Here is an 18,182-nt window from a genome sequence, read left to right on the forward strand (position 1 = left end):
AATGTTATCAAAATTCCCTTACAATTATCCAGAGCGAAAATCAAGGTCAGGGCAACTTTATTGAGAAGTTCTTGACAGGTGATTGAGTCCAATATCTAATTTTATTTTATTTTAAATAGAAAGGACAATTTATATATTGTTTGGTTAAAAACAACATTCATCTTGTTTATTTAAAAGTTCAAATATTTGTATTTTGTTTAGTTAGTAATTCAATTTTTTTGCAACTCTTTTGCAAGTTATCGCAAATTTCTTGCAAGCTGTTACAAATTATAAAAATACATAAGAAGTTGAATACTAGAGAAAATTGAGTAATCTTTTTTCACCAAAATATTATACGGCGGAGGTTTAACAATATTCGAGAAAGAAAATGATCAAGAAAAGAAAAAAAATTAACGGCACATCAGCGATTTGTTCGCCATCTTGATTGGTGTTGGAAAGAAATAGAAGTAGGACGCTTTGAGAAACAAAAGAAATTAACTTAATATTATTGATGTTGGGAAAAAGTAGAAGTGGGACGAAAGAAAAAGGAAATAATGTATTTTTGAAACATATCCATTGTCTTGTCAACAGTTGGTTGCCCAAGTGGTTGATAGTGTTGGCATAAACTCTAACATCCTAGAAGTTTTTGCTTCGATTCTCAGAGGAGGTGGAACCCATGGTTATGGAATTTAGATTATCGGCACGACGGAATCCATTGAATATGTAACCTACATGAATTTCCGTGCTGGTAGAATATATCTTGATAGTATTTTTCATGAATTTTAATTGGTAAATGACTTTATTAAGTATGAGCGAATAATACTTCTATTTAAAAGTGCAAGTGTCGTCTAATTAACTTTGTCAAAATCAAAGAACTTTGACTGAGATATGTTGATTAAAGTAAGAGACTATAGAAATGTATCTAAGTTGTTATAAACAAAAAGGAAAAAAAAAATTATCCAAGTACAACAAATAAAGGGAGCCAAAGACTGTCTAAATATTCGTGTAAATATAAATATCATACAACAAATATGAATTAACTCGAACATCACTTTTGTTTGTGCAGAAATTGAAATTTCTCACTTTGTAATATGTTTTGTACCGCTTTATAACCCGTTTATGTACAATTTATGATCCACGGTTCACCATCAAGTACCACAAAACTCAATAACAACAAACATGTGTTATTGGCAAAAATAAATAAATGTAAAAACTGTTTTTTTTATGTTACAAGTTAAAAATATATGTAATTTTTGCACTCAAAACATATAATCCTTCATGCAGTGGAGCATCACCCTTAATTGTTCATCTCTCTTTTGCCGAATTTTTTTTTAAAACAATACTAAGATATATGATTTAGGTAGATAGATACAAATCGAATATAGAATATAAAAAAAGTCAAGCGTCTCAATGGTAAACTCGTGGTCGAGGGCGTCTTTAATATGTTCTTCAATTCACCCTCTAATGAGTTCATAACTGGAAATGAAACCCAAAATCAAAGAAAAAGAATAACAGAAGTCATTTTATTCTCATTAAAATAAATTAAAGGCCAAAAATAAAAGTAGTTCTTCCATACATATTTAAGAGTATTTGTCCGTTCTAAATCGATCGACATATGAAAATTTGATAAGATTAGCTAGTTTGAAAAATCCATGTGATTATATAAAAAAGCGATCAACCAATTAACACAAACTTGAGGACTAAAACAATAATAATAAAGAAGTAATCTTAAAGAATAACAATAAAATTTATACTCTAAACTTCAAAACAAATGGAACCACAGAACTTAGAACCCATGAGCCTCACAAATCGAACTACACTGTAACAAACTCGTTCTGATATTCAGACTTTTCAATCCAAATAAACTAAAGATTTGATCACAATAGGTAATATTACACTATTAAGATGATGGTTGAACATGATTTAGGCCTTATTAAGATGATTCATCTAGCTAGAATTGTTAATAAGATAAAAGGTTAATTTATGTGTGTCTGTGTGGGCGCTTGTGTGAATTTGTTCATCTTTCATCTTTAAGCCCATTTCTCTATTGCATAATCTCTCTTTAAGTGCATACTACGTTTGCCTCTTATGATTTAACGAACATAGAGTACTCTTCCACCTTACTTCACTATTTTCCAATATTTAACATTCAATATAGGACCAGACAGACGAAATGACGAGTTTCTTACCTCATTTCAGATATAGACTATAGAACAAGAGGGGGGAACAGAATTGCCCTCAAACAGGGGCGGACCCACGTTGGGACCTATGGGGTCACGTGCCCCACAGGTCCCAAAGATCAGAGTCTAGTATTTCAGTATTTCACCTAGAATAAACTTTAATAAATAAGAAATAACCCAGTTATTTATCTTCAAAGTTGAGATGGTGTAGTGGTGTCAGCTTGGGTTGTACGCATTTTACCTCTTGGGTACGATTCCCCCAATCCGCATCATTTTTTTTTACCATATTGCCCCTTAATTTTTACTTAGCTATGGTTTTAGCCCAATGTTTTCCATTTTAGCCCCTATTTAAAAATGTATTCACCGGTTAGCCTTTTTCTTGGTAAATTCCATAGTGACTCCCGTTAACATTGTTAGAGCTATTTTTTTTTCTCTCTCTATATATATATATGTGTGTGTATGTAAATTTTTTATTATTTTTCTAGAATGAGCATGCCCTGTATCTTTCCTTATCTGCTTTATATAATTCGAATGTGTATAAGACTATTATTTATATTGATTACAGTCGACACAACTCATAAATTAACAGAGTTGAATTGGCTTAGAATGTCAATGAATGTATAAAAATTACCCGCTCGGATGTCAATCGAAACTTTTGGACGATTTCGAATTTTTTATGATAACTAAAAGTGCCCCCACAATGAACTTTTTTTAGGTCCGCCACTGCCCTCAAACCCATCTTTCCTTCACTTATTCTGTTATCCAAGTAGAAAATAAATTAAGTTCGAAAATAAGGCAGATGTATTTTATCATGTTTTGCTAATGATTTGTGTAGGGACTTTATTTCACCAATAGATATACCTATTTGTTTAATCAATATTGAATTATCGATAACGGCTAAATCTTCGGTCATTAAAAGTTAGTACAAAACTGAAACTCAGATCCAATAGAAGATATTTTTCATAAATCGGCAATCATCGTATCAAACTTTTCCAATTTCAGAAACTCAAACCCAAAATCATAATTTAGTAATAATTATTCATAATAAGATCAACTTTTCACCTTCCATTGGTTCTGAATCCTGAACCATTTCTGAATCCAGAATTAATATCTCATCGTCTTCTTACTGTAGAGATAATCATAAAAGAAAGTTTAGATTCAGTAAAAAAGAAACTCTGTAATAGATTTTCCATATTAGTAATCATAACTACTTACGATATCAAAAACTAAAACCCTAAAACAATCAAATAATAGATAAAAAGACTGAACAAAAAAGAAAAATAAACTTTTGTAGGTTGAAATTTGAAAGTGAAGATAGAGAAAGAGACGGGATTTGAGATTATACCTAGACCCAGAAACAACAATTTGACATTGAAAAATGATGAGATATTTTACCTTCAATGTTGGCAAAGACACGAGAGAGAAGGGAGAGAGAACGACCTAAAGAAGATGAGAAGAATAAAGTCGTGATGAGAGGTAAAAAGAAAATGGAGGGTTTGGGAGCGGAACGGACATTGGAGCATGGACCGTCGGATTGATCCGATATGTAATATAGATGGCTGGATTTGTTTTTGTCTTAGTGAGACTGCCTAGTCATATTGATTCACATTAAATTTGTCCTAGTCATATAGATTTACATTAAGATTTTGGCTTCAAAGAGAAAAACTGATAAACTAAAATCAGTCTCAATCAACAATTCAATGAAATTGGTGAAAGAGTCGCGAAAAACTCAAAACAACCTTAAATCCACGAACTCAATTTCAAATATCAAATTAGATTTATGATCCAATTTGAATAAAAACAAACACTACCTAAATCTTCGCAATCGAGAAAAGAAATTGGGTAAAGAAAAAAGATTGATCTACAAAAATAAAATTACATGATCAAATACCATGAATTATAAGGAGAGATTTAGTTACCTTATTTTAGAGGCAATCAGGTTGGCAATTGCTTTCCCATACCACACATTCCTAGTTTGTTTCAATTCACCAACATCGCTACTGGGATGACATTTCGATTCTATAAAAAAATGTGAAAGAAATTTTAGAAGGAACTTAGATCTAAAAATAAATTATAGGATAAAATTCATTCAAATTAAAATAAACTGGACAAAATCAAAATCAGAGAAACTTAATTACCACCATTTTCGAGCCCCTTAGACTTGCTCTTTGTGTATCTCAAACGCCATATCCATCATTCCAGTTAGAAATTTTCTTAGGATGACAGAAAGTGACTATGGTGTATCCTCCTTTTATACAGACCTAAAGCCCATAGTTATTTCTCCAACCCGCGGTGATGAGCCCCTAGTTTTACAAAACCATGGTTTTCAAGAAATACTTCGTCCGTCTAACGTGGATCCTAAAGTTCTAGTTTCCAGAAATACCTCTCTTACTCAATGTGCTTCTATTTTATAATATATTGTTTTTCATATCACGATGTAAGAGGCTCAATTTTTAGAACTATACAACTTTCATCTCACGTGACTCCAATGCAGTAATTTTAAAAATAATTCTCCAGTCTCTTGTTATCCAAGTATCTTACGTAATAATAAAGCTCTTCGATTCAAATTTTTTTGTTAAAATGTAAACTTTTCATGTCATTCTAATTTTCTTGTAACCAGAAAAAAGAAGGAATGGGATGCGATGATAAAACAAGATTTTTTTTTTTTTCCCCTAAGGAGCGTGGATAATCTCCTCATTTTGTGAAAGAGCCATGATATTTTGTTTAATTAGGAATAAGGTCATAAATATTAACTTTAACTGATAGTCGTGGGTGAATTTGTTAAATACAAGAGAATTACTTATCATTTTGTAAAGGCTATGTTAGGTATTGTTATAAAGGTTCCGTAATCACGACAGAAGATATGCTACGTGCGGAAATGCAGTTCTTCATTCACATGTTTTTTTTTTGGAAGTCGACTACGATTTACGTATGTCGTTACATTTGGCACTTGTTATAGTATCATAAATTGTTAAACGGTAATTACTAATAATTATTAGGAACAAAACAAAAAATCTTAAAAATTAGGACGTTAGCGTTTTGACTATATTCTCACATGTTAAGTTATAAATTATAAAGTTCCGATGCAGCTTTTGGTTAGTTTCTCTTGGTGATTTTAGTTATATGAGAATGATATTGCATGCTCCTCTAGGGCTCTTATGAAGGTGTGAGACCCCATATTATTCAAATTTTGCATAGTGCGATATTCGACTCCAGATATGTTCAATCAGATGTTTCATAAAATTAAGAAAAGTTCATATGTCCATGAATCATAATGTAGTGTAAAATAACCTAGAATTTTTAAGAGGTGACAATTATTCTTCGTGTGAAAACTAAGAAGGGATATTCATTCATACCTAATTAACAACCCTTAAAACAAATCAACCATTGCCCTCCCTACACCGAAGGGAAACAATTTTTTTACCACTTACTGAGAATAGTCCCACATGGGAGAATGGGTAACTAGCAATCAAGAATATAAAGTATAGGTCCTCTCCACTCATAGCCAATTAGTTTTGAGTTGGATGGCCACAAACATGGTATCAGAGCTAGGCCCACACGTGATAGGCTTAAAAGTCACACGTGCTCCACGTCACCCGTAACGAAAAAAAACACGTGTTAGGCTCAAAGAACGCCACACGTGAGGGGGCGTGTGAGAATAGTCCCACATGAGAGAATGGGTAATTAGCAAACAAGAATATAAAGTATAGGTCCTCTCCAATTATAGCCAATTGGTTTTGAGTTTGGATGGCCACAAACTTAACACTTACCAATCAAGTAAGAAGTTGGTCTTTAGTATTTACAAAGAAATTGGTTTAACCTCAAAAAAATCTTTGCAATATTAATATGTTCGTTTGGACAAAAATTATATAGTTTAGTTGTTTTTTTTTTGTTGAAATGATACTAATATATTAAACAACAAGAGTTCTATTACAATAAATTTTTGAAATACAGTAAGGGATATTCTTCCATGACTGTGATTTTTTCCTCTTCCTAGCCCACTTTGCCAGCTTATCTGCAACTTGATTGAAGTTCTTGTTCACAAACGAAAATTTGACTGATTTCGATAGGGATCTGATTTCTCTTATTTTTTGAATGTTCCTTTTGGTTTGCCATTGTATTTCATTTCTATTATTTTGAAGATATTGAATTACATTGATATTGTCGTTTTCTATGATGATTTTCCTGTAGTTATGGGCCAACGCCCATTCCATTCCTTTTAAAATGGCTAAAGATTCGCATTCCTCTGCACTTCGACTTCTAGTGGTTGTAACGTGAGCTTCTATGTATTCCGATTCATGGTTATGTATAACTATTCCGATACCTGCAGTTTCATTTATGTTACTGAATGATGCATCTACGTTTATTTTTACCCAATCTTGCATAGGCGGTGTCCATCTTTCTTGCACCACATTTGTTCTGTTTTGAGAATTCTTTTTATACTGAGGGAAATTTGTAATGATTGATATTATTTGTTCTAATGAGTTGATTTCATGCTGAAAGCAATGATCGCATCTAATTTTCCAAATGATCCACATTATAGTCGCCAAGTGAATGCCATTATGTGTTTGATTGAATTCAGGGTTATGTTCCCAAGAGAAAATCCAATCTCGAATCGAAGGAATCTGTTCTGAGATGATATTAAAGTAAAACCAAATGTTTTTAGCTAAAGGACAGTGTAGAAGTGCATGTTCCATAGATTCCACTACGTTGCAGTTAGGACAATTTAGATTATTATCAATGTATTTTCCTATCCGCTCCCGAACCGGGAGGGCTTTAACACATATTTTCCAAATAAAAAATTTAATTCTAGGAACTACTTGGAGAGACCAAATAAAATTCCAGTTGGGTTCCAGCTGAGGAGGAGAGTTCATACTGATGGAGAGATGTCTATACATAGATTTGACCGAGAAGTTACCTGACTTGGTAAGGGATCACCTAAGTTGGTCTTCATTATTACAGTCGATAGGAATGGATAGGATTAAGTTTTTGTTTTTTCGTCGAAAGTGCTATTGAGAATATCCTCATTCCAATGGTTCTGGTCTATTAGTTGAGAAACCTTAGTAATCTGTGAGTTGTAAATATTCTCCGGGGGGTTGTTAAGAGTTGGAATCCAATTATCTTTCCAAACCTCTATGTTCTTCCCGTTTTGGACCTCCCAAAACGAGAGTTTATCTATATTATGCAAGTGCTTACTGATGTTTTTCCAGTGCCACGAGTGATGAGTCTTAGCTAAACCCGGGTGATCGCTATTGTTATAATATTTTGACTTAAGGAATTGAACCCAAATAGCTTTAGGCTCAGATTTGATCTTCCAAGCTAGTTTGCTCATCAAAGCTTGATTGTCCAAATCTGTGTTGTGAATTCCTAGCCCCCCCCCCCCCCCCCATTTTCTTAGGGGAACAAATGGAATACCAACTTTTAGTGCATATACCCTTAGACTTACCCCACCAGAACGACTTTTGCAGAGTCGAAATGCTTTTGCTTATGCCTTTAGGAAGGGCAAAGCATTGCATCTGGTATCGGGGTACAGCTGCCGCGACTGTCGAAATGACAATAGTGCGACCCGCCTGAGAGAGAAAGTTATAATTCCATTTATCTAATTTGTTTTTAATTTTCTCAATAAGGTCATTAAAGACCTTCTTCTTTTGTGCTCCTATGAACAATTGCGCTCCTAAGTATTTTTCCGATGTGGAGGCGTATTTAACTTTGAGGGTTTTCGTAATTAATCTCTTGAATTTAGGGTGTGAATTCTTAGAATAGAAGATGTTGGACTTATTATAATTAATCATTTGACCCGACGAGTCGCAAAACATCTTAAGGATGGATTTGAGAGTATGGATATTATCTAAGGAGTTTCTCCCAAAAATAATACAATCATCAGCGAAGAGGAGGTGAGGTATGTTTAGGCTGGGATTATTAGTGGGAAAACCCTTAAAATTGCCCCCTTCGTGATTAGCATTGATGAGTCTGCTAAGAGCTTCCATGGCGATGGTGAACAGAAAGGGAGAAAGAGGGTCGCCTTGTCTAATGCCTCTCGAAGGGTGAAAAGTTGGACCTGGGCGACCATTCACAAGGACTGCCATAGTGGAAGTGGAGATACAATGAGTGATCATGTGAATCCAATGACTCGAGTACCCTAGTTTAGACATGATATCAGTCAAGAATTTCCATTCTATTCTATCAAACGCTTTGGACATATCCAACTTAAGTCCAAAGTATCCGGTGGCTCCTTTCAAAGTTCGAAGAGAGTGGATGATTTCCTGACTTATAATCACATTGTCCGTAATCTGCCTACCAGGGATGTACGCTGCTTGGAATGGGGATATAATATTTTTTAAGGAGAACTTAAGTCTATCTGCTAGTATTTTGGTGATGATCTTATAAGTGGTGTTTAGAAGGCTGATAGGTCTAAAGTCTGCCGGATTCTGTGGCGTTGTGGTTTTAGGAATGAGACAGATATGGGTATGATTAGTTTTCGCGGGAACTCTGCTGAGGTGAAGAAATCTTGCACGAAGTTCAGAGTGTTTTCACTGACTGTGTCCCAATTTGTCTGAAAGAAGTAGGGGGGATATCCGTCCGGTCCCGGAGCAGCCTCTTTTTTTAGGCTATTTATAGCCCTATTAATTTCTTCTAGGTCAGGGATTTTGTCTAGTTCTCTATTTTGTTCTTGTGTGATCATACTGGTGAAGAGATCTAAGGTTTTTGGATTGGGTTTATCCCCAGAAGAGGTACTAATGTTAAGCAGGTGCTCGGTGAAGATTGTCTGAATGTCACTCAGTTCCTCACACCAATCCCCTATTTTGTTTTTGATCGCCCTAATTTTATTGCTCCTATTATTTTGAATCGCCTGAGAGTGAAAGAATTTAGTATTCTTATCACCTAATGATGGGCCTAGAAAGTTTCCTAAATAGGTCACCACCCGCAAGTATACGGGCGTCAAGTGATAATTCCGGTAAGTCCAGTTCGTTCCTCAGAGACTAGTCAAACCTATTCTAAAATTAGGAAGTAATAAGATTGTAAAATGATTTGGTTTTGGTTTTTAAAATAAAATAAATAAAATATTAAAATAAAATTACGGAAATGAAAATGAACTCAAATGGGGAGAGGAGTCTAGGGTTTAGGATTTCACCACATAAAATCACTTTTAGAAACAAATACTTAAAATGGTTAATTCTCTTTTTTATAACTCAGAATTTCGGATAATGAACTATCCTAATTCCGGGAGATGTCTTCGATAAAATCGGTTTTTAGATCATAAAATGGTATTTGTCTTCTTTTGAAAAATATATTTCTAAACTACTATTTATCAATTAATAAGTATGAACCGTCAAATGATTTAACATAAGCACGATGCATCAAATCGAAAAGTATAAATAGTGAAAAGATAACCGATTTAACAAATTAAAACAAATTAAACTTTATCATTCAATCAAAAGAACTAATCAATCAAGAATATATCTAAAAGATCAAGAATTAGTTTCTTCATAAAATCCTAGATGAGAGATTATTAATTAATCATGATCGAGATTTAAAATAAATACGAAAAGTAAAAGAGAGAATGGAAGAAGAATCATAACTTTTCTTGCTGATTTCCTGTCTGGCAGCCAAACAGACCCTTAGGGAAGAGTTTTCCTTTTGTTTTTACGATTTTCCAGGAGAACAGACCAAACAGACCCTTAGGGAAAACGATTTTCTCATCTTCCCGGAATCGATTTCTCTGTTGGAAAATGATTTTCCCACTGATTTTCTCATCTTCTCCAACTGATTTTCTCTCTCTACTTTCTGGAAATTCTCTTTAAATCCTTCTAAAATGTTCCTTTCTCTCTCTATAACTCTCTGTTTCTTGATTTCTCTCACAAAAATTCAGAAAACAGTTGCAAAAGAAGAAGAAAAGATAATGAACTTTGATTTTATTGGATTTCTCTATCTCTTTCTCTCTCTATACAATCACTCAATCCCTCTCTATCAATCTCTGTTTCTTGATTTCTCTCACAAAAATAAAGAAACAATATAAGAAGAAATAGAAAAGATGAAGATAATGATGATGATGGTTTCTCTCTCTATCTCCCTCTCTCTCTGTAATTTCTTGTTAGTTGAGCTTGAGAGGTTGTCTTCCCAAATCCGAGATGTTCTAAACTCCCTGTTCTCCCCGATATATATAAGAGAATAGAGAATAAAATAGCAGCAGCTCATCCTCTCTCTCTAAAATAAAATCTTCAATCTTCATTCGAATCTCACTTAAAATCAGTAGCAATCTCCTTCTTTCTCCATTTCCCGGTTTCTTCTAAAAGAGAAAGAGATTTCTTTCTCTCTCTTTCTAACAGTATATCTCTCTAGAATCAAGCCAATCCATTGCTTTTTTTAAGAAAACCTTCCATCTCTGTTCTTGTATACTTCTTCCATATTTAAGAATAGTGATATTCTCTCTCTAGATATATTATAAACCTTCCCCCTTTTCAATCAAAAATAAAATAGGGAATAAAAGGAATTCCCATTTTTTTGGCATCAAATTCACGTGGAGATGCTGTTATAAGAGAGGTTTGAATTTTAAATTCAATAAAATCTCATACGTGATTGATGGGTGATGTTGGCGTAAGATTAAGTGTAGCCAGGTCTACCGAGTTAATACGCAACTACGTAGGGAGAACCGTCCGATCAGCATGAGTATTACCTACTTCGTTACATATGCATGGGGTATACCGAAGCTTGGATACGTCTAAGTACTGAATCATATTCTCGGGAAAATCCCGAGCGCCGTCCTCAAGGACCCGAAGGTGTACCACGTGAACATCCCACCATCCATCTTTTGTTTCTGAACTCGCCACGTGTCGATGAAAGGATATATGCTGACCTTTGGTCAATTAATTTTGACTCGAACTTTGACCTTATCTATTTTTCTCATCCGACATCCGAATTAACTTCTGTTTTCACCGTTGGGATCGTCTTGGGTTCTACTTTTCGTCCGAGCACTAATGTTAACCCAAATTACCAGAATCAAGAAATGACCAAAATACCCTCAAGTGTGTCTTTCTCCCGATTTTATTCGTTTTCCGCATTCAACTCTGTAAAAGACACCTGGACAAAAGAAACGCACAATTCATCAGAGTAACTGCTCGAATTGGACTAACTAACCTAAATTAAGATATTCAGATGAGGCATTTTCATGACTCATCACCTAACTCTAGAAAATTATTTCTCGATTTTTCTTTCCAAAGCGATTCTTGAAGATTATAAATCTCTTCTAGCTTTTGACTTAATTTATTATACTCACCTCTATCGGTCGTATTGTTTATCTGTGCAATAATGTTTTTAATATTGTTCTCTATATTACTAAAAACTTCCTTGTTCCATTTAGTTAGATGTCTACTTAGATTTTTAAGATTAACTTGAATATTTTTATTATTTGTCCATTTAGTGGATATGAAATTATGGCAGTCTGGATGGGACATCCAGGTACGAATAAATTTGAAAGGTTTTGGTGTGGCGTGGAGAACTTCATCTACTGAGAGGAAAATAGGTAGATGATCCGAACCCACTGCTTCTAAGTGTTTAACACTGAGGCTCTTGTTCTTGGAGAACCAAGAGAGGTTCGCCAGGGCTCTATCTAGACATTCTTGGATAAAGTTTTTCCCAAATTGCTTGTTATTCCAAGTATAGGGGTATCCTTTAAAACCTACATCTAAGAGATTAAGTTTGTTGATATAAGATAAGATTCGGGGGATGTGAGAATTCGATGCCAAAGAGCCTCCCTGTTTATCTTGGTTATCTAGAATCGTATTCAGGTCTCCTATCAAGAGCCAAGGCGAATTCTTGTCTATATTCAAATTGTCTAATATTTTCCAAGGTTTACATTTGTTTTTATGGTGAGGACAACCATAAAAATCGGTAATCGAATATTGAGAGTTGTTACTGTTATTCTTTATGGAGGAGTGAATAATATTATTATCAGAGAACTCGATATGTAATTTTAAATTATGTTTCCAGTACATGACAAGTCCTCCCGCTTTATTAATAGGTTCCACAAAATGATTTTTATATTGTTTATTAAGTTTGACATATTTATTAATATTTAGCGATTTGGTTTTAGTTTCAGATAAAAAAATGATATCCGGGTTGTGCTTATGTATCAGATTCATCAAGTATTTTCTGGTGATGAACGACGATATACCTCTAACATTCCAGCTTAGAACCGAGATATCATAGTAAGAGTCGGTCGCCATAAGGAAGAGCTCTGATTAAATATTGAGCTAAACTAAAACGGTTAGAGGGCCCAATAGTCTAGCTGCTAAGGATCCTATCTAAAGGCACTCCTATGTGAGTTCTCGATTATAGGCCTCTATTGTAGTGATTAATGTGGGTGATAAGCAGGACAAACCTAATGAGGGATAACTCCTAAGGGCTCTTATCAAAAGGAAACCGCTTGCTTAAAACTAGATTTTTAGGGGCACCTACTGTTTTGGCTGGTAACTGAAAGATACCAGGCCCTATTGTTATCCTGCTAGGTCTACTAAAGCCGCCTACTTTGAGTAAGTAAAACAGTAAAACGAAGAGAATCTAAATCTTTCCATTAGGGATTTGCCTAGAAGGCTCTTCTAGCAGAAAGGCTCACGAAGATCTAACTAATTAAGCTAATGGTGAGGAAAACCTAACATAAATACAGGAATAGACAGAAACAATTTCACTAGCACCATCAACTATTAGCAAGATCTGTAAAACCTTAACAATTGGGATCAAAGATATAATCTTAACTACTTAACAAATTGAAATTAGAACTTAACGTTGTCTTATATAACCATTGAAACCCACAAAACAGAAGTAAGTATTATCGACTTCTATCCTTTAAGAAGAAATAGAAGTCACAAAAGACAAGTTTAATACTAAATTAACCAGAAAACAAGATTAATACCACTTAACAGTGGCAAACTGACCAAATAAACTATAGCTTTAAACTAATTAAAACATAAACTTAACCAACTGGACTGAGATGCAACTGGACCAAGAACAGACTACTCTTTATCACCATCACTTTCCTTATCGACTGAAAGACCCTGGGATTCAAGCAAAGAATCTGCGAGTTTGTGCCTACGCCTTTCCTCAGCACTATCTATAGACTCTGGAGGAGGAGTATACCAGCTAGAGGGGCCCATACCCAGTGAAAGAGGACGATCCTGAAGAGTTACCTGAATTCCAACTATGCTGACTACCCGAGAAAGGAGAGGAAAAATCCTCCCTATAATCCTTCAACCTCTTGGTCATAAGTTGTCTCCTAACATCTTCTTCTATTTTAACTTCGACTAACTTGTCCAAGTCCTTCCTTTTTCCCTTCTGTCTGAACAGTTCATGAGGTGGGATAGGATTGGAATGAGCATGAGAGGGAGGGACTATAGTGAGAGCCCAATTATCTGCAAGACCATGGGCTACGAAATTGACCTCCATAGGGACACTATCCAAATGATCTCGAGTTTGAATGCATGGAGTAACTGGGTGTTCCACTATTCTACATTTGTGACAAATAGCTGTAGGGAACTTAAAGTAACTGAAGTTTACAGGCTTTCCACCGTCTGTAAAGATCGAGTTGAGTGTAGCTAGAAGTGGGGTACGAACATCATATAAGAATTGGATACGGATATTAGAGTTAGTGACCTTACTGAAATTTTTCGGTTGGATTTGTAAAATGAAGCCCATGCATGAGAATATGATCTCCAAGTCATGTCTATTCTGAATTGAGGATGGAAGACCTGAGAAACTACACCACATAGGTTCCTGCATGAGAGCAGGAACCTCTCCCTGAAAAGGAAAGTCCACTTCTTGAATGACTACCAGGTACCCTCTAATGATCCAAGGACGACCTTGGTTAATTTCGTTCATGGCTATAAGGTTCCTGGGTTTGATCATGAAATGGTTTGGACCATTCGATGAAGGGATGATCTTACTTTCTCGAAAAAATCTAGACTGGGCTGATAGATGCTTGCGAATGAATCCTATACCATAGTCATACTGACAACAAAGACGGGCCAAGAAACCAGAAGAGATGATGGGGAGTTCTTTGTTTACAGAGGGTTTGGGGTAGTTGATGGTGAGCTTGCCATAATCAGACATACTTAGTTGTATCGACATGAGCCTACCAAATGGAATTTTTGTCCCGGCACGTGAGTCCAGTGGCGAGGCCAGAACTTTTTGCCGATGGGGGCACAGGTTAAGGGTAGTAAATAAAAAATCAAGCGAAAAACAAGATCTTTAGATACACTAAATATTCTAACCGATTAACATATTCACTAAATTAAGCAGGATTAAGCCTTCGTGTTTTTATTTTCCAAAGTTTGTCGTAGGAAAAATATGGTTTTGAAGTTTTTTTTTTTTATGAGAGGGTTTTGAAGTTGACAAAGCCTAAAATATTTCTCCATGAGTTTTGAAAAACGAAGAAATTAAGTCGAAATTAAGTTTCTATTCTCCAACTTTTAATATTAAGCAATTCTAATATATCATATATTTATTGTTGATGAATTCAATTAGCTAATATATCATATAATGAATAAAGAATTTAAGAGACAATGAGAGTGAGAGGTCAAAGGGTCCGAAGCACACGGACAATTAAAAAAAAATTACTATAAACTCAAATATAGAAAAAACTAAATTATTATTAAAAATTAAAAAGAGAGCTGAGATCGAATAAAAAAACCGTTCAAGAAGAAATGGGAAGAACACAAAAGAAAAAAAAGACAAAGAACGAAATTTTATGTTTATGAATTGACACAACACAGAGATAAAGCCGCCAAACATAAAACTAAAAACCCCTGAGACTTAATAGATTGGTGGCTTGTTTTTGTTTGAATTTGAATATTGAGGGTAACATGTGAAGTATGAGTTGGGTAACAAAAGTGGGGTTAAGATTAAAACACGCTGGAGTTTTATGTCAAATATTGGGCTGAAATATGAGTTGCCCTTTACAAAATGTTTAGAGTTAGGTTTTAGTTTTATTTTTCAGTGGTTTTATTTCTTCTCTGCCTCTTTTTCTCTTAATTTTTTAATTCTTTTTCCATCGTCTAAGCAAAACTAGATTAATTTAAAAATGAATTTGAAAATAAATTTTCTACATTTCTTCCGGCAACAAATCGAACAACAATCAAAGTCTTTTTATGAAGCTCGATTTAGAGAGAAGCGATATGGAATGAGATCTTCAAATTTTAAACTGATTGTTTCTCTCACTAGATTATATGATTTGAAGAACTTGATCTTATAAATATCTTCGATTTCCTAAACTAATAAGAGAACTTGTGATGAAGAAGAAGATAATACGATTTGTTATTTATTTCCTTACTAATAAGAGAGTAGTTGTTTGTTTGATACAAACTGTTTTTTTTTTGTGACACCAGTACATGGACAATCAAATATCTTATATGAGCAACAATTTTCAGATCCGGTAAAATCAATTATGCTTGAATTAGTTGACTTGTATATAATAGGGGGACACAAGTATGAGACCTTAAATGTGAAGACTGAACAAATAAAAAAAAATCTAAAGTCTGGTCTTCTTCTTCTTCTTCATTTTTCACGTTCACATTCTGTCTCTTTCTGTAAAATCAAAACCGGCACTCTAAATCTTTCTCTCTAGAAAAATTCCATATTATATAATGGTGACCCATCTAAGGCGGGATCAAGCTTATCAGTCAACAAATGTTGTGTATGAGTTAAATTGATCCACCCGCTACGAGGGTTTTTGATTTTGACTGCGGCTTTGGGGCATAAAGAATAATCTCTGAAGAATAAATTCTCTAGGCTCGGGGTCATATTTTATTTTACCCCAAAAATCCACTTGATCAAACATTGCTCCCTAATCTTCATCTTATTTATCACCTTCACCACCAGAACTTCCCACCACTATTGCCACTTCTCCTATCTTCTCATCTCTCTCTCTCTCTCTCTCTCTCTCTCTCTCTCTCTCTCTCTCTATCCTTCTGTCTTTCTTTCTTCTCTCTTGTTCTTTCTCCATCAACCTTTACTGTTTCTCTCTAGGTTGCTTTTTATCTCTCGGCATCTCTCTATCTCACGATTTCTCCCTCTCTCACACATGATCTTCGGCGAAGGCGAAGTGATGAACCCCCCTTTTTCTTGTATTCATCTTGGGGTTGAAGATTCGAACCTTGGAGGGTTTGAGACATGTTATCTTCTTAACTTCCTTGGATCTCCACAATTCTCTATTGAGCTTTCTCGATCGGTTAACCGGTAATATTCATCTCTGTCTCTCTCTATCAATCTTCCTTCAAATGTTTGTCATAGCTTTGGATCATCACAAATAGGCAGTTTAAAAGATTCCTCAAGCAGAGAAAATTCCTGGTAATCTTACTTTTGTTACTAATCTTAATGAGAGTAGTTCTACCATTGTATACAAGTATTTCTCCAATAAACTTGGTGCTACAAAATTTAGTAATGTAAGTACTAAATTTGTTATTTAAACTATAATGAGGGTAACAATATTTGTTTTAATAATGGAGATAGAGAGATGAAGAAAGCAAAAATTTTGGATTAAAAAAAAAATATGTCCCTAACTCATTGTTTACTGACTAAGTTTTTATGTCTAGGAGGTTTTCTTTTATTCCCCAAAGTTTTTTTTTTTCGAATTGAGTTTTATTCCCCAAAGTTACCGGCCTAGATTTTTTATGGAGTTAATTCCTATATGGCCCCCCTACTTTGTGACCAGCTTCTTTTATGGCCCCCTTTTTTTCGTAAATTCAAATATGGCCCCCTTTTCTTAACACTGTTAGTCAACTTTTATGGTTAATCTTTTTGTTTCCATATTTACCCTTCTTATAAGAATGATTTCAAAATTCAAAATTGACCCCCTTTTGAATTTGGGTCAATTTCCAAAAACTTATAACTACTTTAGAAAAAACTAGGGGGCCAAAATAGAATACATATAAAAAAAATTTGAAAACACCTCATCTCTCCCTCTCTCTCCTCCATCTCATCGCCTCTCTCCTCCACATCATGTATCTCGCCACCTCATCATCTTCTCCGATGAAGGTCGCCGGCCGGCAAAATTTTCCGGCGACCTTCAATTTTTTTTTTTTTTTTTTTATCTTTCTCCAACTAATCTCTCTCATCTCTCTCTCTCTCATTTCTCTCTCTCTCTCTCCCATCTCTCTCTCTCATTTCTCTCTCTCACCTCTCTATAATTCCGGCGAAGGGGAGGAGCCCCTTCGCCGGAATAACCAGACCTTCAAGGTCTGGTTAACGACCAGACTCGGTCTGGTTTCAAACCAGACCGAGATCTGGCTTCAACCAGATCTCGGTCTGGTTTGAAACCAGACCGGGATCTGGTTTCAACCAGCCAGACCGAGTCTGGTCGTCAACCAGACCTTGAAGGTCTGGTTATTCCGGCGAAGGGGCTCCTCCCCTTCGCCGGAATTATAGTGAGATGAGAGAGAGAGAAATAAGAGAGAGAAATAAGAGAGAGAGAGAGAGAGAAATTAGAGAGAGAGAGAGAGATGGGAGTGAGAGAAAGAGAGAGATTGGTTAGAGAAAGATAAAAAAAAAAAAAAAAAAAATTGAAGGTCGCCGGAAAATTTGGCCGGCCGGCGACCTTCATCGGAGAAGATGATGAGGTGGCGGAATACATGATGTGGAGGAGAGAGAGGGAGAGATGAGGTGTTTTTAAATTTTTTTTATATGTATTCTATTTTGGCCCCCTAGTTTTTTCTAAAGTAGCTATAAGTTTTTGGAAATTGACCCAAATTCAAAAGGGGGTCAATTTTGAATTTTGAAATCATTCTTATAAGAAGGGTAAATATGGAAACAAAAAGATTAACCTTAAAAGTTGACTGACGGTGTTAAGAAAAGGGGGCCATATTTGAATTTACGAAAAAAATGGGGTCATAAAGGAAGCTGGTCACAAAGTAGGGGGCCATATAGGAATTAACTCTTTTTTATGTTATCTTGGTCCTCTTGGATATAATTTTGTACATCATAAATGACCAAATTGCCCTTCAAACTGGAAAAGAAAAACAAAAACAAAATCAGTAC

The 18,182-nt window shown here is 35.0% G+C and overlaps 1 long non-coding RNA gene across 1 annotated transcript; it reads right to left on the minus strand.

Annotated features, from left to right (window-relative positions):
- Positions 1 to 287: 287 nt before the first annotated feature.
- LOC147550661 (uncharacterized) lies at positions 288 to 4,386 on the minus strand. Its single transcript, XR_015236714.1, has 3 exons — positions 4,298 to 4,386; positions 4,079 to 4,178; positions 288 to 3,285 (listed from the first exon to the last, which is right to left on the minus strand). It is a non-coding gene; the product is annotated as an uncharacterized LOC147550661 (long non-coding RNA).
- Positions 4,387 to 18,182: the final 13,796 nt, after the last annotated feature.

Source organism: Eschscholzia californica, unplaced genomic scaffold (assembly GCF_041429995.1).
Source record: "Eschscholzia californica isolate CP2 unplaced genomic scaffold, dmEscCali1.0.p SCAF_3, whole genome shotgun sequence".
Lineage (NCBI taxonomy): Eukaryota > Viridiplantae > Streptophyta > Magnoliopsida > Ranunculales > Papaveraceae > Eschscholzia > Eschscholzia californica.